General features: G+C 37.4%; 1 protein-coding gene across 3 annotated transcripts in view; it reads right to left on the reverse strand.

The window, feature by feature from the left end:
- The window catches only part of FRYL (FRY like transcription coactivator), a 297,672-nt gene that overhangs the window by 203,310 nt on the left and 67,047 nt on the right, over window positions 1-27,315 (reverse strand). For all 3 annotated transcript variants that reach the window (XM_070458031.1, XM_070458033.1, XM_020879792.2), the window contains exon 2: window positions 10,267-10,428. The gene's annotated coding sequence lies outside the window, so the exon portion shown is untranslated. The remainder of the gene's footprint in view (window positions 1-10,266; window positions 10,429-27,315) is intronic.

Here is a 27,315-nt window from a genome sequence, read left to right on the forward strand (position 1 = left end):
ACACAATACTAAGCTATATTAACTCACACAAAGTAACTTAGCCTCATTTGTAGAAAGAAAGGGAGAAAGGGAAGGAGGGAGAGAATAGGAGAGGAAGAAAAGTAAACTTGTTATAATTTTAAAAGATGGAATACATAATGATAGTACCCTTCTCCTCACAAAAGAAACATGCTGGCTGGCCCCAATATAAACAAAATCACATATGAGAATCAAGTATATTAAACTCAGTCAACATGCAAAAGTGAAAGTGAAAGTCACTCAGTCATGTCCGACTCTTTGAGACCCCATGGACTACACAGTCCATGGAATTCTCTAGGCCAGAACACTGGAGTGCGTAGCTGTTTCCTTCTCCAGGGGATCTTACCACCCCAGGGATCAAACCCAGGTCTCTCACATTGCAGGCCAATTCTTTACCAGCTGCACCAGCATGGAAGCACAGTCAACATGCAAGACCAGTACCTTTAACCTAGCAAGACACCTGGTCAGAAGTTGGCCCCATCAAGCCTGGGGGAGAATGGATACATGTACATGTATGGCTGAGTCCCTTTGCTATCCACCTGAAACTATCACAACATTGTTAATCGGCTATACTCCAATACAAAATAAAAAGCTTAATTAAAAACGTGGTTAATTAAAGAAGAAAGAAGATGGCCCCATGGACAATTCGTCAGAAAGATTCCTAAGGTAAAAGCAGAGGTACATTTAGATATGCTACATAGTCGGAAGCTTTTTGGCTACTCCTCACTGCCATGGAAATTGTGTATTTGTGTTCTGAACACCCTAGTAAATCATAAGAATCCTCTGATATTATCACATAAACATTTTTTGCCAAACTAGCATGAAGAGTTTAAGGATTATCCAATATTCACTGAATTGTAAAGAGTGTTTCAAAAGGCCAGTCAGATCTTACTATTTCTAAATGAGGTCACTCCCTGAAGGTTCAATACAAGATATTTATAAACTTGTACTTGACACTTAGCTCTTTTATAAGAAATTTCAGGGAGGGATCTGGCACATGGAATGCTCGCCTTACTATCTGAGCCACCAAGGAAGCCCCTAATCCCCTACAGTTCGACAAATAGCTATTGAGTTCCTATCAGTTACAAGAGTGAAATATACACAATTCGCTACACTCCAAATAAATACAAAATGATTCTAATATTTACACAGGCTATGATGAATCTTAGAACTGGAATATCAACAAAAGTTAAAAGCCAACCTGACTGAGAGGATTTAAGAAGTATTAGGGGATATAAGTGGAGACTTTAGGAGAAGGAAAAAAAACAAAGAGATGGGGAAGCAGGGTTCAAGAGGCAGAGATATCATGACAAGGATGAAGATGAGTTAAAAAAGAGAGGTAGAAAAATACCAGTCTTGATCTCCTAAAGAGAAGTGCTCTCAAAGGAGCAGAACTTAAAGCTTATAGAAAATTATAAAACCTTCAATTTCAGGTGGGCTTTCATTTGTCTGCAATGAGGGGATGTGTTAGGTTTCACAGACTACCAGAAACAAAACCAATGGGATAAAAATAGATATATAAGAGGATATTTATTATAATTGGCTTTCCTGGTGGCTCAGATGGCAAAGAATCTGCCTACAAAGCAAAAAGACCTGGGTTTGATCCCTGGGTAAGGAAGATCCCCTGGAGAAGGAACAGCAACCCACTCCAGCATTCTTGCCTGGAGAATTCCATGGACAGAGGAGCCTGGTGGGCTACAGTCCGTGAGGTCGCAAAGAGTTGGACACAACTGAGCGACTAACATATACACACAGTTACAGTGGCTGAGAAGTCCCATGATCTGCCATTTGCAAGCTGGAAACCCAGGAAAACAGTGACAAAATTCAGTATGAGTCTGAAGGCCTCAGACACAGAGGAGCTAATGGTAAAACTCTCAGACTGAGGCCAGAAGGGGTTGGGGCTGGGGGGTGAAGGTGATGTGTGTGCGGCATGCTCAATCATGCCTGACTCTTTGATACTCCATGAACTCTAGCCTGTCAGGCTCTGCTGTCTGCAGGATTTTCCAGGCAAGAATACTGGAGTGGGCTGCCATTTCCTCCTTCAGAGGATCTTCCCAACCCAGGATTGAACCCACGTTTCCTGCGTCTCCTGCATTGGCAGGTAGATTCTTTAGCATTGAGCCACTTGGAGAGCCAGGGGATGATGTGCTGCTGGTGTGAGTCCCAGAATCCAAAAGCCCAAGAACTCAAACGTCTGAGGACAGGAGAAGATGGAAGCCCCAAGGAGACAGAACAAATTCACCCTTCCTCTGCCTTTTGATTCTATTTGGATCCTCAATGATTAGATGACACCCACCCACACTGGTGAGGGAGGATCATCTTTAGTCTACTGATTTAAACACTAATCTCCTCTGGAAACATGCTCACAGATACACCCAGAAATAATGTTTAACCAGCTCTCTGGGCATCCTTCAGTTCTGTCAAGTAGACACATAAAATTAACAATCCCAGGAAACCACCATGAGTTTTCAAGAAAGAAAGTGATATGAACAGACTTTGGATTTCTAAAAGTTCACTTTTGAAGCAGACTGGATGGTGAACAGAAACTAAAACAGAGTGGGACCAATTTGTATAAAAACCTATTAGGCCAATCAAGAGATGATTTTTTGAACTAGGACAGAACGAGCAAAGCACCAAAGGAATAGAACTAAAAGAATTTCACAGAAGAATGAATGGGATACCACTACTTCTCAATTACCACCACAGCCTCCTAACCAGGCTCCTAACCAACCTCTGCATGCACCCCTCAACCTCATTTTACAAAGTAAATCAGATCACATCTCATAGCTCTCTACCTCTTCTGCCTACATGCCAGCCAAATGGATCGTTTCATTTCCTAAAATTTAGTTCAACTTCTCTTGTGCCTCAGGATCATTCCACATGCTGTTTCCTATACCTGGAACTCCAATTTTTTTCACCAGGTGAACCCTAAGAAGCCTTCAAATCCCAGTTTAAAAGTCACTTCCTCGGGTTTCCCTGGCGGCCCAGTGGTTAAGAATCTGCCTTGCAATGCAGGGGACACGGGTTCAATCCCTGGTCTGGGAAAATCCCTCACACCTCGGAGCAGCAGAGCTGGTGTACCACAATTACTGAAGCCAGAATTCTAAAGCCTGCAAGTCACAGCTACTGAGCCCACACTGCAACTACTGAAGCCTAGAGTCCGAAACAAGAGAGGCCACCGCAATGAGAAGCCCTCACATGGAAACCAGAGAGTAGCCCCTACTCATCACAACTAGATAAAGCCCGCATACAGCAACAAAGACCCACCAAAGCCAAGAAATAAAATAAATAAATCTTTTTTAAAAAGTGTCATTGTCTCCAAAAGACTATTCCTAAACTCTCCAATCTAATCATGTGTCCCACCCTTAACTTCTTTCTTGAAATACATACTACCTGTTTAGACATGGGTTTGTGTTTACTAGCTATTCCCCCATCAGACTGTTCCCTGAAAGCTAGGACTGTAATTACTTAATGTCTAGTCCAGTACCTGGCACTTGGTGGGTACTCAACAAATACTTGCTGAATTAACAATAAGTAAATCACAGAAGATTACTTCAAGTTCCCAAGTAGGAAAACAGTAATGCCATTACCTAACAAAGGCAACAGGAACATCAGGTTTGTGGATAAAGTCGAACTCTATCTGAGATATGCTGAATTTGAAGAAATCATGGAATAGGTTTGAGCTACAGAAGTGGAGTCACTAAATACTGAATTGTTTAGCCAGAAGAAAAAATGTAACTAATGGAAAAGGATGAGAAGCAAAACAAAGCAAACTAAAGGCAGAATATAGAAAAGTGGAATAGAGAATATCTCTACTTAAGTGGTAGGAAGAAGAAACAAATGGACAAAATGTGGATATTCCTAAGATGTAAAGAGCTTGTAAAACAGAAAACAGGAACAAACCTATAGAAAAAGAGCTAAAGAAATGGGCAGTTAACAAAAAAAGAAATACAAATGCTTCTCACCCATATAAAAAAGATACTCAGCCTAATGTGTCCAAGATAAACATGCTTATATGTCTAAAAGAATCCACAGTTGATGTAAATGGTTCTGAGATGTGTAAAAATAAAACTGTAAACTATAAAAAAGATATTCAATCTGACTCATAATGAGAGATGAAATTAACACTATGAGATTGCATTAGGACAAAAAAAAAATTCTGACAATATATTCTATTGATAAGGTTTTTTATATATATACACAAAGAGGCACTCTCATGCCTTACTGATGGGTACACAAAGAGATTTTATTCTTATGAGGATAAATATGTCAATATCTATAAAACTGTGTACTCATTTTCCCTTTGACCCTGCAAGTTCACATCCAGGAATCTGTCCCAAATATACAGTGCTATTTGCAAAAAATTAGAAACAACTCAGATGCCCATCAACTGAAAATTGGTTAAATAAGCTATGTCTTTTTTATTCATGCAATGAGATATTATGTAGCTATAAAAAGGAATTAATAATTTATTACTAATGAGTGATCTCCAGAATATATTAAGTGAAAAAAGCTCGGCATATATTATCATTTGTCTAAAGAGTAATATTTTTTAAAAAGCAGAATGGAAGAATAAACTTAGGTTTTTAGCATAGAACTACTTAGAGAAAAGGGTAGAGAAAACAGACGCAAGTCAGACTCCTTTCAATAAGCCTTGTTTTATGGGGATGACTCTGGAGGCATGAAACTATTATATGTAATTATAACACCAAATTACACTTTAGAAGTTATTAAATATCAAAATATTTAAAATAAAATAACTTAGATATATACTCTGTTGGTGGCATAACTATACACTTAAAAATGATTAAAATTGACATTTTATGTTATGCATATTTTACCACAACAATTTAAAAAATAAGTAAAAAAATGCAGCATACATGTTGGGTTGTCATCCAAAGAACAGGTTACTAAAAAGGCCCACTAAAAAGGAAACTCTTTGCCCCCTTGCTCTGAACTAACAACCAGCTGCCATGGTGCCAACTGCCCATGGAGAGGCAGAGGCACCCGTCTCCAGCCAACAGCCAGAAGGGCCTGAGACCTACCAATGATGACCTGAGTGTGCTTGAAGCACCTCCAGAAGGCTCCTCTGTGGCCCCTCCAACCGAGCCCAGGGATATATGCACCCCAGCTAACCACCCTGACTGGCTATATGAGAGACCCCAAGCTAGAGGTACCCAGTTAAACTGTACCCCACAAAAGCTGACTCATAGCAACTGTGAGATAAATACCATTTGCTGTGTTATGCCACTAACTTTTGGGGTGATTTGTTACACAGCAATAGATAACTAACACACACAGGCCACTGAGTAAACATTCCTAGGAAAATGAGCCCTAAGTCCAAAAATGAACTGCAAATTCCATTGCTGGACTACAGCCAAGAGAAAAAAGTACATATGCCAACCAAAAGCTGCAAACAAGGGTGCTCATGGCAGCTTGATTCCTAACAGCCCCTAACTAGAAGCAACTCAAATATCTACCAACTAGAAAATGCATAAATAAATCATGGCATGTCACACAACAGAAAACTTACTATACAGAAATGGAAAAAAAACAAAACAAAATGACAACATGGCTAAATCTCACAGAAATGAGAAAAGCCTGACAAGACAAAATGCCTGTGCAGCTACTCTGAGACTGTTACATGTATAATGAGGGTACTATAAATGAGTAATTATGAAATATTTTAATAAGATTTTATTCTTAGTATTACTGAGAACTAGAATTCTCAGCTGAAAAACACAGATATAAAATAAAAAAGATTAACAAAAAATCTGGTAGTATTGAAACTGAATTGGAAATATCAGTATGAATTCATGAGGTACTCTGTCCTTAAAAAAAAAAAATCCCTAGTTCTGAGCACTGAAAAGGCCTAGAAACAACAGTCAACCCACTAGCAATGAGAACCTCTAGAGCCCAAACTGTGGTCTTGAAATTCTATTCCCCAATAAAGGAATCAGGACTCCTTTGAGACACTGCTGACAGCAGGTGTGGCAGGTGTGGGGATGAAATGTACATGATGAGTTATACTAGATAATCAAGAAGCTATCAAAAATTACTAGTCATGTCAAAATAACTCAGTAAGCAATTTAAAGAGTCCCACTGGCCAAAGATTAAGTAATTTAAGCATTAACAATGATAATTACCATAGTGAACTTTTAAAAACTCCAATATGTTTAGAGTCTATAAGGAATCTAGAGGAACGGGAGACCCTAATCAGTCACTGTTGGAGAAAGCAAATATAACCAAGGCACTATTTTGAAATAGGTAAGCTAAGGGAAACTGTCAACCTCCCCCATACAAACTGCACCACTATACAGCATTAACTCATTGGCATCACTCAACGGACAAGAGTCTGAGCAAACTCCAGGATTCAGTGAAGGACAGGTAATCCTGGCGGGCTGCGGTCCATGGGGTTGCAAAGCGTCAGACACAACTAAGCAACTGAACGACAATAACCACCACATAACAAATAGTATACACGGAATAGCTTCTCTTTACAGACCATTTCACCTAATAAATGAACAGTAAAGTTGTAATATTAAAATATCACCAATTTACAAACCTTAATGATTTAACAGATCTCAAGCAGGAAGCCCATCACCTATTTTTGTAAATACAGTTTTACTGGAACGCAGTCATGCCCACTCATTTACGTTTTGTCAACTGCAGCTTCCTCATTACAACAGCAGAATTTAGTGATTGCAGCAGAGACGACCAGATGGGCCATGAGGCCTAAGCTCTACACTATCTGCCCCCTTACGGAAAACATAAGGTCTGATCTACAGCATGGAGCACAAATGGCAACTAATCGGAAGGGAAGGACAGACACGTGCACAAAGACAAAGACTTGCTAGAAGAATCTGAAGTGGAGTCTGAGCAACTATCTAGATGCAACTACCAATTAACAAGAAATACAAAGGTCAGATGAGTATGCTTCATCACTCCACAGGAATATAATCAGGAATACCCACATCTACAAGACAAAGACCAATTTGTTCAACAAATAAATTTTAAGGACAGAAACAGAGGGGAGGATGAAACCTTAAGAGAAAAATCAACCAACTGCAATGGGGAAACGGCTTATCTGGACCCTGAACCTATCCAGCCAACTGCTTTTACGGGACTTCCCTGGCCATCCAGGGGCTAGGACTCCATGGTTCAACTGCAGGGGGTACAAATTCCATCCCTGCAAGGGGAGCTAAAATCCTGCATGCCATGAGGTCCAGCCAATAAATAAATAAACAAAATGTGTGAGAATTACAATTAACATTAACTGGATATTTGACTATATCGGAATTGCTTTTTTAAAGTTAACAATGGTATAACGGTATCAACGGTAAAAATACAAATAAATTTTATGATGCCTAGAATTTTCTTTAAAATAGTATAGGAATGGGAGGGAAGTTGGTGAGAGACAAGACAATTTGGCCATGACAGGATAATTACTGAACCTGAGTAATGAATACAAGGGGATTCATTACACTAGTCTGTTAACTTTTATATGTCTTAAATTTTCCATAATAAAAATTATAATAAGATATAACACTTCCTCTTTAGGCACTGAAAAATTCTGAAGTAAAAAAGAATAGGTCCAGAAGTATGCTAGGCTGCCCAAAAGGCAACTTGACTGTGACAAGGTGTGGGGTCTTCTAAAGAAGGGTAAAAAGCCAAGCTTGGGAAGAATTAGTTTAGCAATAAAGTAAATGACTGCCGAGTAGATCCAAACTTAGTTATATGACCTTTTCCAACTGCATCAGGTAGCTAGAACTAGGAAATATATATTTGGCAAATTAACTTAGGTTTGCAGTTTGGACAGGGTCTTCAGAATGTTAAAAAGGCAACAGAACATAAGATGCTGCTGTGAATATGATCACAAGGGTTGGGTTTTAATTAGAAAAGCAAGAAAATGCCAAGAAACAAGTCATAATAAAGAAAAAGAACAGATAAGAGTGTTATGATCATGAAAGGAGACTCCAAGGCCTCAGAAGTGCAACTAATTGATGATGGAATCTAAGGCAAGAAGTGACAGGCTATGAGACCTTGCGACTCCAGTCCTGGTGAGATAGTAATACTGGTTTCCAGTAGGTTTCAGCTACCTGCCAAGCTCACCCTTCTCCCAAGATCATTTTAGAAGATATCTGTATTTTTAAAAGGGTCCCAGGATTAGAATCACTCGTGTAAGATGCAGTGATCCTGGAAAATACAAAGGTGAAAACAATGGATACTAAGCAGGTCAAGGAAACATGATGAGTCACTAATAAGACACAAGAGACAGAAAGGGAACAAACGAGTTACGTGAAGAATTCTAACAGTCAAGACAACAGAAGGATAAGAATGTGAAGAAAAAAGAATAAAAGAAAGATATCACAATCCAAAGACAATGACTAACTGACAGTGGGACCTTATTCTGACCCCACAATTCAAAGAAAGTAGTCTAAAAATATCTCTATCAGACAGGTGAGGAAAGAAAAGGTATCCTCAAAAAAACAAGTTATCTATCAATTTGTTCATTACAGACATAAAGTGTTGTGTGTATGAAAGCACCAAAAAAAAAATCTTTTTTTTTAATGTATCATTTATTTATTTTTTTTCCATTTATTTTTATTAGTTGGAGGCTAATTACTTTACATCATTGCAGTGGTTTTTGTCATACATTGAAATGAATTAGCCATGGATTTACATGTATTCCCCATCCCGGTCCCCCCTTCCACCTCCCTCTCCACCCGATCCCTCTGGGTCTTCCCAGTGCACCAGGCCCGAGCACTTGTCTCATGCACCCAACCTGGGCTGGTGATCTGTTTCCCCCTAGATAATATACGTGTTTCGATGCTGTTCTCTTGAAACATCCCACCCTCGCCTTCTCCCAGAGTCCACAAGTCTGTTCTATACATCTGAGTCTCTAAAAAAACCTTATAAATTATTTAGTTAATTCATTCATTTCATAGATGAGGAAACCAAGGGCTAACGAAGACTAACTAACTTGCACTTATGAACACTATGCAATTATTATTAGAATTAGAGCTAAAGAGTACCTCATTCTTCACTCGATCTCATCTAACTATATGATTTCTATTTGGAGACTTACCTCTTTACAGTGCTAAATGTCATATATATTTTATTTATAAGTAAAAATTTGGTAACTCTTTGTTGACTGACACTTAAAATGAGTCTTCAATAATTTTAATGGTTTCCCATGTCAGCAACTTGTTCTGCTCAATTTTATTCCTCTGCACCCCACCCCAAAACATGTGTTTTGAATAAATCTCAGAGTTGTTCAAAAAACATACTGGTTAACTAGCGCCTATGCTTCCAAAAAAAGGTTGAAAATATGAAAAGGGACACACAGTGCCATGTGATAAACAGAAGGGCTGGCATTACATACTTCTCTTATCAATTCCATAAACACGCACATAATTTACAGTTGTTAGGAAGAGAATGTTCTTGACCCAGTGGACTCAAAATACCTAGGTAGGTAGGAAAAGATAGTAACAGGAAGAAATACCTCAGCCTTATAATAAAAGAATATAGAGTACAGACCTAAAGTTGGAATCCGTGGCTCTAGCAAAATGAAAACAGAACCAATAACAAATCATAAAATACTAACACAATTCACTTACCATGCAAGTTCTAATTTGGAAGTGAAATTACTCTTTTATTTTCATAACTTTTTAACTTCTAACATTTTTATCATTCCATGAAACAATGTTCTTCCCAAATAAAACTAGTTTTAGTAAACCCAGTTTTGCAAGCTCATTTACTGTAATAACCACTAAAAATGGTAGTCACCTGTAGCAGTAAATATAAATTTAGATCATTATTTAAAAAACACTCATAGTAAAAATCTCTAATTATGAAATAAATATAAACTATGATCTTGTGACATCAAGTACCTCTTGTACCTCATTCAAAATGAAAATGAAATTATAAAATATCAATAGATAATACAGAGCATATAAAAGTGCACGCACAAAAAGGTGTTTACATATTTTTGTATTCTTCATAAATATTGCATATTATACTATAACCAGATTATAATATGGAAAATGTTCTGAAGTCTCCAAAAATTAGGTATTACTGTTATTCTCAGATATGATTTTGAAAATTAGCACACATACACAAAAGAATAGGTGCTTACCCATGTGTCAAAAGAGAATATACAAAAAAGGGGCAGGTAATTTAAATGAAAGCTGTTTTAGAAATTCCTATTATTCCTTTGTAAAAGCACAATACATACATACCACTTACCACTTAGAAAAGGTTGCTGAGGCACAGAGTTTGTAGAAAAGACAGCAAACACGGGAAGGCTCCATCTAGAAGCTTTTCATCTGGAGCTTGTGCTTTACAGGCACACGGGTGCAGAGCAGTAGCGATTCACCATGCACAAAGCAGAATGTGGGATGTTACAGGCTGAAAGACAAAGAAAAAAGAGAAACATGGGAGGTTATTAGTTACTAATAACAGCCATGTTTAAAACAATAGTTGTAACACTCTAGCAGGTTTCATATAACACATATCATTACTGAACTTAGTTTTAAGAACTTGAGAATTTAGCCAAGAAGAACTTAGTTACTAAAAAATCTCAACTATATAGGGAAAGAATATGTCTAGAGAGAAAAAACAAGAAAATGAGTATTTGCCATTTAAAGGTTCTAAGTTAAATCTTTCATCACCGGTAACATTTTTTTCAAGTACATTTGTGAATTTCCTCACCATCTAAGCAAAATTACCTGTTTCTTGATGATACAAGGCTCATCATCTTAACAGTCCTTTCATACATAGTACTTGAGCATAAATACATTATGGGGCAATGACGCTATAGACCTTTTCAAAAGGTACCCTAAGGCACTCCAAGAAATGAGCATTCTCTATTGCTAGCAGAAGTATCAATATCTACAATATCAAGAATGCACTTATTCTTTGACCCAACAACCCTCTTTCTGGTACATTTTCCTACAGATACAGTTGCACACTAACAAAATAAAGTGTACAGCAAGATTATTGTGGGATAATCTGTAAAAGTGAAACACTGAAAACAATCTAAGAGGATTGGTAAAATCACCTATGATGTATCCACTATAAGGAATATGATGCAAGTATTAAAATGATTAAGGAAGCACTCTATGTATTTCCATAGAAACATCACCAGAGTATGTACATATATGTTGTTATAGTCTGTGTTTTTAACGAGGGAAAAAGGGAAGAAAGAATATCTATTTTTATTGATTAAATTTTACTAAAAAGTACTGTAAAGATCCATAAGAGGTTGCTTTAAAAAAGAGGCAGGGGGAGGCAGGGGGCAGGAGGGTCAAGGGGATTGGTTACCAATAAAGGACCATAAGGAAACAGGGATAAAAGTTAAGATTTCGAAGTGCCACTCTGACTTCCAAAACATGTAAATGTTCAAACAAAATAAAATTTAAAACGAGTTCCTCAAATAAGCTTAATTTTTACTCTTTCATCCCTTTTTTATAAAAACACAAGCTGTTACATGATCAGTATAACAAGGCTACTTTCCTGGAATATGCGTGTGTGCTAAGTGTGTGCTAAATCGCTTCAGGGGTGTCTGATTCTTTGCAACCCCATGGACTGTAGCTTGCCAGTCTCCTCTGTCCATGGAATTCTCCACGCAAGAATACTAGAGTGGGTTGCCACTTCCTTCTCCAGGGAATCTTCCCAACCCAGGCACTGAACCTGCATCTATTTCCTATGGCTTGTGCCCTGTAGGCAGCTTCTTTACCACTGAGCCACCAGGCAAGCCCTGGAATGGTGAATGGCAAATTATTTCCTTGTCTTTCAGAGAAACTCTTCTCTTTCCTACTGGGAGTAATTCCACATATATTCAGTGCCTACTATCTACCGGCAATACATGTATCAGTGAACAAATCCGAAAGATGCCTCCTTAAAATTCACTGTCACCCATTTACTCATTGCTAGTGAAGGTACACTAAGAAAGGAATAAGTATACATTTGCTAGAGGAAATGTAAATTTGACAACCACTCTGAAAAGTAAATCTGCCAATATGTAACAAGAATCTTTAATACGTTCCTAGTTGTTGACCCAGTAACTACATTTCTACAAATGCAAAATGCAGACAGAATTTCATATACAAATTTTTTTACACTATTTATAAAGAAAACATTATTTTAAAAGAAATTTTACATTATTTATAAAGAAAAATTCTAAGGAATATAAATACCTGAAATAGAAAAAAATAGTTGGCTAACTTACGGTTTATTCAGCAAATGGAACATTATGCTACAGTTAACCTGGAAGTAATTTCTAGTTAAACATGTTAGATTAACCACAAATATTTATCCCTACTCCATGTCTGGCTCCTCTGAAATAACTGTAAAATTTGAAAAAGTAGTAAGAAATAAGAACACAAAAGAGAGACAGAACAGAATAGACATTCTTTGACAGGATAAAATTAAAATACAATTTCAAAATAAAGGGGGGAGAATGATGTTAAACAACAATTTTAAAAATGGCAGGACTCAAAATTATATATAATTGTATCCATTTTTAAAAATTACATTGAAACAGAGATAAATAACCTACTCAATATTATTTCTAAATAGTGATTTAAAATAAATAATGTTTTATCTTTTATGCTTTTCTGTATTTTCCAAAATATCTACAAAGGGCATTTATTACTCTTAGAAAAATACAATCATTTTAAAACATATATATAACAACTAGGATGGCCATAATCAAAATGAGGATAATAAGTGTTGGCAAGTGTATGGCTAGAACCCTCCTCACACACTGCTGGCAGGAATATAAAATAGTACAGCCACTTTGGAAAACAGTCTGGCAGTTCCTCAAAAATAAAATATGACCTAACCATTCCATTCCCAGGTATACAGCAAGAAAACTTAAAACATATATCCATGCAAAAATATGTGTTCAAATGTTCACAATAGCATTATCTGTGATAACCCTATACTACAGAAACTGTCATAATAGCATTATTTGTATTACAGTCAAAAGGCAGAAACAATAGAAATGTCATCAACTGATGAATAGATAAATAAAACGTGGTGTATCCATCCAGTGGGGTGGCCATAAAAAATACTGGCACATGCTACAGCATAGATGAGTCTGAAACAATATGGCTAAGTGAAAGAAGCCAGTCACAAAAGGTTACACATTACATTGTTCCATTTATATGAACAGACAAATCTATCAATATATAGAGAAAAGACAGATTAGTGGTTGACTCTGGACAGGGAGGAGATGGGAAGGTAATGGATACAGGATTTCTTCTAGGGGATGATGAAAATATTCTAAAATCAATTGTGGTTGTGGCTGCACAATTCTGTCAATATACAAAAACCTCAAATTGTACATTATAAACTGGTGACTTGCATGGTATGTGAATTATTATCTCAATAAATCTATTATATTAAAAAATATATATACACAGTCTATCACTCCTTCACCACTCAACAATATTTCATATATTATTCCTTATCATCTTGCAACACTATATAGTAGGAAAAGCATCAGATTCAAAATAAAACCAGATTCTCATCAGTCTTAAAACCACTGATAAACCATAATTCCCAAGTTTCCATTTCCTTTTGTGGGGAATGAGGAGTCCTCTCTGGTACACCACCTCATTTTTCTTCCAACAACTGAAGTGCATGCCTACCAAGAGTAAGTTATCTTGTATTTGTCCAAAATTTGCCTTTGCCAATTGTATTTACTATAGTTATATATCTTAGTTAAATATTATATCAAAAATATGAGTGCAAAAAGAAAATGCTTTGTCTCTGAAACTTAAGCCAAACAATTTGAAAAAGGCAAGTCACTTTTAAAATATCCTAAAGAGAAGGCCTCAGCTCTACATCAAAAGACTGATGATACATGAGCATTTATACACTTAACTATAAAACATTTAAGGCACATATCTTCCCTATGATTCTTCATCCCTTATGTAACCATCCCTATGTCACCATCCCAACTACTAGTTGATTATACAATCAATATTGTATAAAAGAGACTCTACTGCATGTAATTTATTTGTATAAAAGACTAACAGCAGTACACTATTATTACTAGTATTCTATCTCACACTCTAGAGGCTGAAACTTTTCTGTCCTTCAAGTCTCAGGACCACCACAGTCCTGTACTCTCTACAGATATCTTCATCTCTCAAACTGAAAGGCGCCCAATGTAAACTTACCAAATTCAGTTCAAGGCTGCTAACGTCCCTCTTCCTGTGCTCCTGGGCCCTCCGAGCTCTCCCTTTTTAAAGCCAAACCTACATCTGACCTGTATACTCAGATGACCGTTAAGGGGGGGAAAAAATCTTACAATAATGCACCACAGACTTCTCTCTATTTCCTCTTACTAGTAACAATCTGGGCCCCTACTTCAAGTCTCAACTCGTCAAGTCAGCCATTTACCCTCTGACCCCAACCACTGCGATACTAAAAGTCCTTTTGTCAAAAGGACTCTACAAGGCTTCTCACCTCCCCTCTCTCACTATTCTGATGCACCTCAGATACTGCTCCCAAGTGCATCTTTCAAATTCTATGACCCTGATCACAAAGCTCCCTAACTCAGTAATTCAGCGGTACTCCCAATGCCTACAGAATAAAGTCCAGAAATCCCTGAGCCTCACAGTCGAGGTCCTAATGGAAGAGAACAAACCGCGAGCCCATCTCCCTAATGTTCTATAGAACTCTGCTCTGTGCAAACACAACCCATTCCTTCCTACACCCAGATCTTCCTTCCATCTGGAATGCCCTCCCTTTGTTTCTATGCATTAAGTTCCTCTAAAGTCATTTTTAAAGTAGAAAATCACTTTTTAAATCACAGGCTTGGGTTTCTCAACCATAAGACCTTCAAGGACTTTCTATAAGGATATAAACGTTAGAAGTATTATAAGTGCTACTACATGTAAATTTAGAAAAATAGCCAACATGTAGCACAAAAAGTTGTTACTGTTATCCATTCAACTTGAGGGCTCAATACATATTTTTTAATTGACATGCAAAACAAAGAACTTTTTTCCAACCATACTATAAACTTTGCTCTCAAAGCAACAGTTTAAGATCTGATACTTCTGGAAGTTAAGATGATGAAAATTTCTGATCATCAAAACTTTTCAGTTTCTGGGAATCTCACACAGATTTATGATGTATGAAGAGCAACCCACTATTTCATGATTTAGTCAAGAACAACTTGACTTAGAATCACTTCACCATATATATAAGTCATGCAGATGTACACCTTATACAGTGCTGCACATCAGTTATACCTAAATAAAATGGAAAGAAAAAAACTTTAACTAAACAGCTACCAAAAATGGGCAATGAGGGCAAGCCTTATCAACACAAAGTAGTTTTATCATTTACTTTTTTAAAAAGTAAGATACATCGCTTCTCGGCCTTTTGGCTAAGATCAAGTGTAAAAAGTAAGATACATATAACATATAACTTAACCATCTTAAGCGCACAGCTCTGTGGCACCAAGAACCCTCACACGGTTGCACAGAGACCCGCACCATCCATCTCCAGAGATCTTCTCACCTTTCAGAACTGAAACTCTGCATTCACTGGACAACTCCTCTTCCACTCCCTTCTCCCAGGCCCTGGCTACAAGCATTCTACTCTCTCCTTCTATGAATCTGACTACTCTGGGTATCTTATTTAAGTGGAATCATATAGAATTTGTCCTTTTGTCGCTGGCTTATTTCACTAAACATGAGGCCTCTCTGAGGTTTGTTTGTGTTATCATTTACTTTTTCAACAAAAACTCCAAAACCACATAAAGGACATGGTTTAAACATATTCTAGTTTAAACTCTTAGTTTTACCATATTCTATATTATATGGCACTAGACTGCAGATTTGGCTGACTCAAATTACAGAAAGAGAGGAAAAGTAGAATAACATGTACTCAACAATCTGGTATGATACCAGGTATCAAACTAGGTGCATGTCACCCACAACGAAATCCATGCAACTCTCAACAGAGTGGTTATTATTATTCTCAGTTGGTAAATGATAAAAAGGTGATTCAGAGGACCTCCAATGTCACTGCCCTATTGCCATTTTGTTTTATCATTGCATTTATCACTATCTGACATCACTATCACTATACATTTTATTTCCTTATGTGCAACTTATACGTAGGCAAAAAATAAGAATCACATTTATGCAACAAAGTTATATCTATAATACAATGCAGCTGAGAATCTGAACATTTTATAATCTCTAGGTTTTCTGAGATGCTTGTCCATAGGTACATTTCTTAGATACTCAGAAGTTGGGAGACTTTATTATTGCCAAAGATATAAGTTTTTGTTTTTGTTTTAATAGGTATGGGAGGTGCGGGGTATTGGAAGACAGAAGTAGGGAATAAAATTCCAAGTAAAATATCCAAGGGTCCAAGAAGGCTGGTCTCCAGTAAGCCCATAGCTGCTATTATAACATCCTCATCTTCTATAAATTTTGTTTTTTTAAATCAAACTTCACCCGAGGACTTTTCTATCAAGCAAGAATTTACAATAGGAGAGACACTACGTTGTGATGGATGGTCTAGTTACCCTTGAATATACCGTCACTATAATATTAACCATATTTACATTATACTACAGATTTCCTTTTTCTGTTTCAGAGTGAACAATATTACCACCACCCTGTACTATTACATTTTCTCCCTTAAAATTGGTTAAAATTTTTCATTACATTTCAAGAAATTAAGAACTAGATGCCTAACTTCTAAATTTCATAAACTGCATTTTTTCATAATCTGAATGAAAATATCCTCACAATAAGAAGAATTTTAAATGTTCTTTAGAGAAATCAAAAAATGTTAAGGTCTCCCACTAAATAAATTCCCATTTGCAACAAAAGTCTACGTTTCCCATTAGTTAACTGTTTTCAAAAAATAATTTCTTTTCATCACAGTTTGAAAAATGTTACTTACAAAAGGAGTACTGTATTCACAAAATAATTTTATCTTCACTGATGTAACAAGAAGTCAGTGGTTTCCTTTCTGTGGTAAACAATGGGCCTTGGGAAACATGTTCTCTGGTAAATGTCTTTCACATATTTTTAAATACACAATTGGTTCCACTTCCTAATAATCACCATTTACCAGAAATGTAAAAGATAGAAATCTATCAAGATACACAATAAGACTAAGCAAGCCAAAAAAGAGGAAAGCAAAAGAAAATTACAAAGGTTCCCTGAAGAGGGTGGGGTCGAGAAAACTTCTAACCCAACCCCAAGCAGCTGCGGATTGCTTTTTAGAATGGTGAGTATCAACATAAGGTGACAAAAACCTCACATCTTCTCTCTCCATTCCTAAGGGATCATGCCCATCAGTATCAAACATACCGTGATGATCACTCACCCTAAATTTAGAGAATGAAAGGGGGTAGCCCTCCTTGACCACAAAACTTTCCCTGTCAGTACGGCCGTTAATCTGCTCCCATTGATAAGTGACATCTTCCAGACAACTCTCTCTAAGTCAGTATTTCAGGATCTCACAATTCCGTTCCCTCCCTTCTTCTACGCACAGGACTGCTACCAGTGTCCCTGACGACCTCTACCCCTCATGAAATCCTAGAAGTTGTGTCAACCCTATTTTCAAAATGCTGGATGTTTCAAATCTGACCACTTCTTTCCCACCCACTGCAACCACCTAGTCAGAGCCATCATCATTTCTGGCCCAAACAATTCAAGGAGCCTCTTAACTGGTACCCATGAATCTGCTCACCCCTTAATTCTCTACATAGTCACTAGAGTGATTTTTTTTTTTTTTTTGGCGGCACCACACCATGGAGCTTGCAGGATCTCAGTTCCCCAACCAGGGACTGAGCCTGGACCAAGCAGTGAAAGCATCAAATCCTAACCACTAGACCACCAAGGAGCTTCCAAAGTGATCTTTTTAGGCTATAAATTTATTCGCTCCACTTGTGCTCAAAAATTCTCCACTTGTTTTCCATCAAATGTAGAAAATATCTGTGGTCTCCCTAAAGTTTCCTTTCCTCTATGCTAGCTACACCAGCTCTCCTGCTATTCCTCAAGTTCAAGAAGCTTACTGCCACATCAGGGCCTGTGTACTTGCTAATCCTTCTGCCGGGAAAGTGCCTTCCTTTGAGTATGCCTTGTTCTTGCCCTTCTTCAGAAGGCTGCAAATGCCCCCTCCCGCAAAGACACCATCCCCACCACCCTATCTGAAATAACCCACACCTGTGCGTGTGTGCTTAGTCGCTCAACTGTGTCTGACTCTGCACTGTAGCCCGCCAGGCTTCTCTGTCCATGGGATTTCCCAGGTAAGAATACTGGAGCAGGCTGTCATTTCCTCCTCCAGGAGATCTTCCCAGCCCGGGGATTGAACCTGAGTCTCCCGCGACTGCTATACTGCAGGTGGGTTCTCTACCTGCTGGGCCGCTGGGGACGCCCAACCAACACTCATCACACTAAACAGACAATTTCTCATCTTAGAGCCTATCATCTACTATCTGTTTAATGCTTGCCTACCCAACTAAAAAGGAAGTTTCAGGAGGGCAGAGGCTATCATTTATAATCCCCAGTATCACCATCTCCTAGCTCACAGGTATACAATAAAAATTTACGAAATAAATGATGGCAAATATATGATACGCACTAACAAAAACAAAAACCAATATCTAGACTTTCAAACATTTTATTGAAAAAGGTGAATATTAACCACTTTACAAGGTTCTCTTTTACAACCTTTAGAGGAGACAAGGGAAGCAGAGAATGAGAGAAGAAAAGAGGTGAACTTTCTTGTCTTCAGCACATAAATCGAATATATTTGCATACCCTACCTTATATACATTTTTGGATGGAACCTAATGTCTCCAGAAAATAACAAGTTTTAAACTGTTTCTTCTCTTCTTGTTAAATACCTGGATCAACCTGCATCCAAACAATCAGCTTGAAAGGAGGAACAATACTTAGAGGATAACCTAGGAATACATATTTGAATACATATTTCCACTAATCTCTAAGATAATTTAGTCAACATAAAAAGGAAAACTTCAGCAAGAGACTGGAAATTAAAAAGGGGTATTGCCCCCACTCCTGAAATTTTGAGCTTCCACAAAGATACTTTAAGAAATATGGGAAAGGAGAAGCAATGTGTCATCGATGGGCTGTATCCTCAGAGCTAGCTCACACGTCTGCTCCACTGAGGCAGACACCAGAGGCCAATGCTCATTCCCTCCCACCACCAGACTCACCGGGCTAGACACCAACTGCAACCTCCAACAGACTCTGACTACCCTTTGAGAGAAGAAGACAGAATAAAATCTCACGCCAGGCTGTGAGCCTGTACTATTTATCAACACAGAATAGGGTGTACACAGAACAATCACCATTCTGAAGAAGAGAATTGGCAGATATAGAATTGATCAAAATGTTCTGACAAAGATAATGATCTTGGCAGAATTCCAAACAAAGAAGTAAGAAGTGAAGCCATTTGATTTTCTAAGATATTCACTGTTTGGGGGGAATGGAGTGGCAGTCAAGCAGACATTCCACAAAGGTGTACCTACAATCAGGGTTAGGGACTTGAGGAGACTCCTCTCAAAAAACAACAGAACATTCCATATGAATAATAAAGATACAGGGGTATTAACAATACCTACTTCCCCTTTCCTTCTAGGCTTTCCTTCTCCCTCTTGAAGTCAGGCATGGTCATGTGATTTATGTTGACCATTGAAATGTGAGTCGAATTGATAAATAAACTTCCAATGGAAGTATTTAACTGCTGACACTAAGTTCCAAACCTCTCTTTCCCACTGTCTCTGTAACTAGAGAGGCAGCTACTGATATGAAAGTACAATGCCAAATCTGTACAGAGAAGATACTTGCCCAAAATGCATGGACTTGAATGAGAAATTCTTGCATTTTTAGCACAAATAATTTGAAGATTGTTTTCACTGCAGCATAAGCTAACTTAACTTGATTATTTTAAAATTCTAATAAAATTAATTAAAATTCAGTGATTCCAGAAAATCAGACAAGGGAAAATATTTCAGAGACAGAAAAACATACACACATGACAGCATAATGAGAAACAGTTATAACCATCCATAGAAATAGAGGATTTTAGTAGAATATCTCTCCAAAATAATTTCATCTTAGTTAAAAAATTTTTAAGAATAGTAGCCTATCTCTGAAAGGATGCACAAGAAACTGGTAATACTGGTTGCATCCAGGAAAGAAAACTAAAGTAATAGAAAAAGTAAGAAGAGACTTCCAGTTTTCCTTCTGGCATGAAAGACACCACTGCATCTTTTAAAAAAAGTAAAAAGATAAACAAACTGAAGAGGCAACAACTCTTCTTGGATTCATAACCACTAGTCCCAAAGTTGGATGTAGGCAGATGCAGAGAATCACGACTTATGAGAACACGCTTCCATGGGAGCCAATGCCAGGGTAAGAAAACCCAAACTGTAACTGACAGAGGCTCAGCGTGGACAACTGTGAGCGTTAAAAACGCCAAGGCGACCAGTCCTGGGGGAACCCCACACTCGTGTGAGTTTATCTCCAAGAGCCCCACCTGATTCTGTGTTTGCGTTTGTGTGCTCAGTCATGTCCGACTCTTTGTGACCTAGTGGACTGTAGCCCTCCAGACTCCTCTGTCCACGGGGTTTCCCAGGCAAGAATACTGAATAGGCTGCCGTTTCCTCCTCCAGGGGATCCTCCCAACCCAGGGATCAAACCAGAGTCTCTTATGCCTCCTGGCTTGGCAGGCGGATTCTTTACCCCTGAGTCACCTGGAAAGCCCCCTGGTTCTAATAGTGAGTATCAAAGAAAAATCTCCTCAGGTTTCTAGCAGGGGGAAGGGGAAAATATTTTGAAATACTCCAAAGTATTCTGTTCTCCTTGACAAAGTCTGCCCTCAGGAGAAACTAAGAAACTATTAGCTAGAACCCAAGTGACCTAGGAGAAGGGAAATACCCAACTCCAGCTCCCTCCGGCCATCCTGCATCTCCACCTAAGGTGGGAGAAAAAATTGAGGAGCACTCGTGAAGTCCACAGTCTGGAGGGAGAGGCTGACTAAAAGGCTGCAATCTGATCATGGGGTCTCAACACACCTCCCGCTCCTTCCACATCTCAACACCACATTACTGAAGAAGGCCTATTTAAGTTAGTCTCTTTTACGTAAAAGTTCTTAAGTACTTTTGAGACCAAAACCCACGAGCAGACACTTCCATGGGAGCCAATGCCAGGGTAAGAAAATCTGAACTGTAACTGACAAATTGAGAGGCTCAGCGTGGACAACTATGAGCGTTAAAAACGCCAAGGGGACCAGTACTGGGGGAACCCCACACTTGCATGAGTTTATCTCCAAGAGCCCCACCTGATTCTGTGTTTGCGTTTGTGTGCTCAGTTCTGTAAGTCCGCACCCAACTACCAAGAAAATGTTACAAGGCATACTAAAAGGAAGACAAGACAGAAAATAAAAAGACAAAGCAAGCATCAAAACCAAATTCATATATGGCAGGATGTTGGAGTTTCCAGACTGGGAATTCAAAACAACTAATTAATATGCTAATAGTCTTAGTGGATAAAGTAGAAAGCAGGCAAGAAAAGATGCACAATATAAGCAGAGAGATGGAAATTCTAAGAATCAAAAAGAAACATTAGTGATCAAAAACATTGTAACTGAAATTGTAATGGAAATAAAGAGAACCACTGATGGACTAAGGAAAAACTTATGTGAGCTTGAGGCTATATCACAAAAACCTGCAAAGAAATAGAATAGTGAAAAGCAAAGAGAAAAAACAATGAATAAAATATAACAGAATATTCAACTGTGCGACAACTACAAAGGATCTAACATAAATGTAATAAGAACATGAGAAGAAAGAGAGAAAGAAACAGAAGAAATATTTGAAACAATAATGACTGAGAATTTCCCAAAATTAATATCAGATACCAAAACCACAGGCTAAGGAAGGTCAGAACACACCAAGCAGAAAAATACAAAAGGAAAAAAAAAAAATCCCAAACTTACCACACCCAGGATATATCATGTTCAACATCAAAGATACATTTTAAAAATCCTGAAAGAAGCCAGAACAAAAAGTAAACATTCCCTAAAGAGGAACAAAGAATTAAAACCACCTTCTTTACCATGCAAGCAAGGAGACAGGGGAGCGGTATTCCAGATGCTGACAGACGCAGACAGACCTAGAGCTCTGTGCCCTCAGCCACCCTTTAAAGACAGAGCACAGAGACTTTCTCAGACAAAGCTGAGGAAAGTTGTTGCCTTCCAAAAAATATTAAAAGAAGTTCCTTAGAGGGAAGGAAAATTATATAGGCCATAAATTCAGATCTACACTAAAACAGGAAGAATATCAAAGAAAGAATAAGAACGTAAAATATAAAATTTTACTATTTTTAGTAGTAACTCATCTAATAGACAACAATTTGCTGAAAATAATAATAGCAACAATGGATTCAATTATGTATGCCTGGAAGTGAAATGACAGAGAAGGCAATGGCACCCCACTCCAGTACTCTTGCCTGGAAAATCGCATGGATGGAGGAACCTGGTGGGCTGCAGTCCATGGGGTGGCTAAGAGTCGGACACGACTGAGCGTCTTCACTTTCACTTTTCACTTTCATGCACTGGAGAAGGAAATGGCAACCCACTCCAGTGTTCTTGCCTGGAGTATCCCAGGGACGGGGGAGCATCGTGGGCGGCCGTCTATGTGGTCGCACAGAGTCAGACATGACTGAAGCGACTTAGCAGCAGCAGAAGTGAAATGAAGGACAGCACTGATATAGGGAAGAAAGGGAAGAATTAGAATTATTTTACTGTAAGTTATTCTCTCTACTCATTAAGCAGTATAGTGTTATTTGAAAGTAGATTTGGATTCGTTGTAAATATATACTGGAAACTATAGAGAAATCACTAAAAACAGTTTAAAAAGAAGTATAATTGATATGCTAACAAAGGTGAGAAAAGAGAATTAGATGAAATACTCAAAACTATAAAAGGCAGAAAAAGACTGAAAGGAAAAGAAAAAAGAACAAGGGCAACAAATAGAAAACAAATATGAAAGAAATTAATCCAACTGTACCAACAATCACTTTGAACATCAGTGTTCTAAATGACTTGATTAAAAGACAGACTATTAAAGTGGATTGAAAACCAAGTCCCAACTATATTATCTACCAGAAACCCACTTTAAATATAAAGACACAGATTAAAAATAAATGGATGGAGAAAGATATACCATGCTAAAACTAGTAAAAGACAGATTCTGTGTGTTAGTCGCTCAGTTGTGTCCAACTCTCTGTGACTCAGTTGTACCCAACTCTTTAGGATTTTAGCTCACCAGGCTCTTCTGTCCATGGAATTCTCCAGGCAAGAATACTGGAGTGGGTAGCCATTCTCTTCTCCAGGGGATCTTCCCACCGGATGGATCAAACCTAGAGACAGATTCTTTACTGTCTGAACCACCATGGAAGCCCTAATAAAAGACAGATCAGCTGTTCTAATTTCATACAGAGCAGACTTAAAAGCAAAGAAAGTTATGAAGGATATAGACGGGACTGTGCGTGCATGATACAGTCAGGACTCTGCAACCGCCTGACTGTAGTCTACCGGGGTCCTCTGTCCAAGGGGTTATTCCAGCAGAATACTGGAGTGCGTTGCTATTTCCTCTTCCAGGGGGATCTTCTCAGTCCAGGGATCAAACCCACAGCTCCTGCAGCTCCTGCATTGGCAGGCAGACTCTTTACCACTGAGCCACCTGGGAAACCCATATATGGGATTACAGAATGATAAAAGGGTAAGTTCTCCACAAAGACATAACAATCTTCAATGTGTATCTACCTGAAGCAAAAACTGATAGAACTGCAAGGAGAAACAGATGAACCCACAATTACAGCTGGAGACTTCAATACCCCTCTGTCAGAAATAAACAGGCACAGCAATCAGAAAAATCAATAAGGACATAGAACTCAACAACACTGTCAATCAACTGGTTATAACCAACCTCTGTAGACTACTTCAACAACTGCAGGATACATATTCTTCTCAGGCTCACAGATAATATTCACCAACAAATTTAAAAGAAATCACACAACATCTGCTCTCAGACTGCAGTGAAATTAAGCTAGAAATCAATGACCAAGATAATAAGAAAAATCTCAAATCACATGGAGATAAAACAACACACTGCTAAATAACACAAATCAAAGAAGAAATCTCAAAAACATTTTTTAAATATTCTGACTAAATGAAAATACAATTACCAAAATTTGTGGAAAATAGCAAAAAAAAATCCATAGAAGGGAATTTATACTAACTTCATTGAATGCATATATTAGAAAAAGAAATCTTAAAATCAATAAAATAAGTTTCCATTTTTAAAAAGTAGAAAGAGCAACTAAGTGCAAAGAGAAGAAAAATAATAATAAATTAGGGCAGAAATCAATGAAATTAAAAACAAAATTAGCAGAAAAAAATAATAAAACCACAAGCTGATTCTTTGAAAAAAATTAGTAAAATTGACAAATCTCTACCCAGGCTAACTAAGGGGGTGGGGGGAGATGCAAATTGCTAATAACAGAAATGAAAATGGACATCACTACAGATCCCATGAACATGTGAAAGAATGAATAAATACTATGAACAACTCTATGTCCACAAATCTGATAATCTAAATGAAATGGAATAATTCTTTGAAAGACACAATCTGCAAACATTCTCACAAGAAGAAATAGACAATCTGACTAGGCCTATTTTTATTAAAGAAATGGAATCAATAATAACATTCCAACATAGGAAGTACCAGGTCTCTTACAAAAATTAACTTAAAATGTATCACAGACCTAAATGTAAAATGCAAAACTATAAAATTCTTCATAGACAACATTAGTAGAAAACCTTAATGACCTTGGGTATGGCGATAACGTTTTAGGTATGACCCCAAAAGCACAATCAATGAAAGAAATGGCAAAGATATTGATAAGCTGAACATTATTAACATTAAAAACTTCTGCTCTGCAAAAGACACTATCAAGAGAATGAGAAAATAACTACAGACTGAGAGAAAATATTTGCCAAATACACACCTAATAAAGGCCTGTTGGGAAAAAAAAACAAAAAGAACTCTTAAAATTCAATACAAAAATGACACAATTTAAAAATGGGCCAAGAACTTTAACAGACAACTCGCCAAAAAAGATATTCAGATAGCAAATAAGCATAGAAAGAGATATGTCACAGAATATTTCATCAGGGAAACGAAAATTTAAACAATGAGATACCACTGCATGTCTATTAGAATGGCTACTTTCAAAATAATGATAACACCAAATGCTATAGAGGATGTGGAACAACAGGAATTCTGATATACTGTTGGTAAAACATAAAATGGTATAGTCAGTTTGGAAAAGTTTGACAGTTTCTTACAAAACTAAACACACTCTTACAACTCAGCAACTGTGCTCTTTGGTATTCACCCAAGTTGAAACCATGTCCATGCAAAACCTGCATATGGATGTTTACAACAGCTTTATTCATAATTGCCAATCAAGATTTCCTCCAGTGGTGAATGGACAAACTCTGCTACATCCAAACAATGGAATATTATTCAGCACTAAAAAGAAATGAGCTATCAAGTCATAGGAGAACGTGGAGGAATCTTAAATGCATAATGTTAAGTAAAGGAAGCCAATCTGCAAAAGCTACATACTGACATTCTGGAAAAGGCAAAACTACGGTGACAGTCAACAGATCAGTGGTTGCCTGGGAGGGAGTGGGGGGATGAACAGGCAGAGCACAGAGGAGTATAGGGCAGGAAAATATTCTATATGATGCTATAATGGTGGATGTATATAAGTACACATCTGTCTATACAACACCAAAACTTAGCCATATGTAAACTATGGACTCTGGGTGATTGTGATGTTCAATGGAGGTTCATCAAATATAAGAAATACACCACCCTGATGGTGTTAACAGGAGAGGCTATGCACGAATGGAAGGGCTATATGGGAGATCTCTGTGCTTTCCTCTTGTTTGTGAACCTAAAACTGCTCTCTGAAAAGAAAGTCTTTACAAAAAATAACTCTAGTAAAAGTTTTTAGTTTAAAAAACAAACCTTGCCTTTTGTGATCTGACTCTAATTTCAATTATTTCTACAAATCTTAAAAATCAGGTTTTCAAAAAAAAAAAAAATCAGGTTTTCAGCTTTAGTTGACATTAAAACAATGGCAACTAAATTTGTTTAGAAATGTTTAAATAACATACTCATCGCTATATCAAAGGCAATGAATGCCCCACAATTCTGACTTACAAGAACCAGTCTCCCTAATAAAATTAACTTTTGAAAATAAAATTCAATGTTTTATCAAATATTTGGATTTTTCAAAATAATTTTACACAAAAAGAAAAATGAGACATTTTCAGAAACTGGTTTTACATGGTCTGTGATATAAATCAATTTACAATGCCATAAGTTGTATAAAAATTATAAAGTATATGCTTATAGGCATTTTTCAAGTGAGATGTTCATAGTTTTCATTAAATTCTCAAAGGGAGCCATCACTTAGATAAGATTGAAAACGGCAAGCTTTTAGGTAACAGTTAAATCAAGCCATTCACCTACTATTTAACTATTTAACTGAGACTTCTACACAATTAACCGTGAAACCCTCTCTGACCTCTATCTTGTATCAGTTCCCCTTTCCAAGGATATAAAAAGAAAATAATTTGTCACCCAAGTATTGAGGAAAGCACTAGGGAACACCATAAGAGCTCATTATTAGAGGAAAGAGCACAAAACTAAGTCAATTAAATTACCCCAATAATCATCATTTTTTAAAAAGATATATTCACATGTGGTAGATGGAATCCTGGAAAATAACTGGGCTACATGTGTCAAGACATCAAAATGTCCATAACCTCTAACTCAATAAAGGGGAATTTACCAAAAAGAGATAATATAAAATCAGATTAAAAAAAAATTGCAGAAAGATGCTTAACTGCATATAGTTAAGAACACAGGCTCCAGAGTGAGCTTGCTAGGATTCACTTATGAGCTATGCAAGATGAAGCAAGTCTCTCAATCTGTTTTCACTCTTATTTTTTAAAGGATAATAAAACTACCTATTTCAAGAGGGTTTCATGAAGACTGAGTGAATATATGTTAGATGCTCGGTGTACAATAAGCCCTCTGTGATTGCGTGTTACTTAACCTACTAAGCATCAACTATGTGTCAGGCACGGTCAGAGGCAGTTGAGACACATTAATGAACAAAAGAGAAGAATCCTGCC

The sequence above is a fragment of the Odocoileus virginianus genome, chromosome 29 (assembly GCF_023699985.2).
Source record: "Odocoileus virginianus isolate 20LAN1187 ecotype Illinois chromosome 29, Ovbor_1.2, whole genome shotgun sequence".
Classification (NCBI taxonomy): domain Eukaryota; kingdom Metazoa; phylum Chordata; class Mammalia; order Artiodactyla; family Cervidae; genus Odocoileus; species Odocoileus virginianus.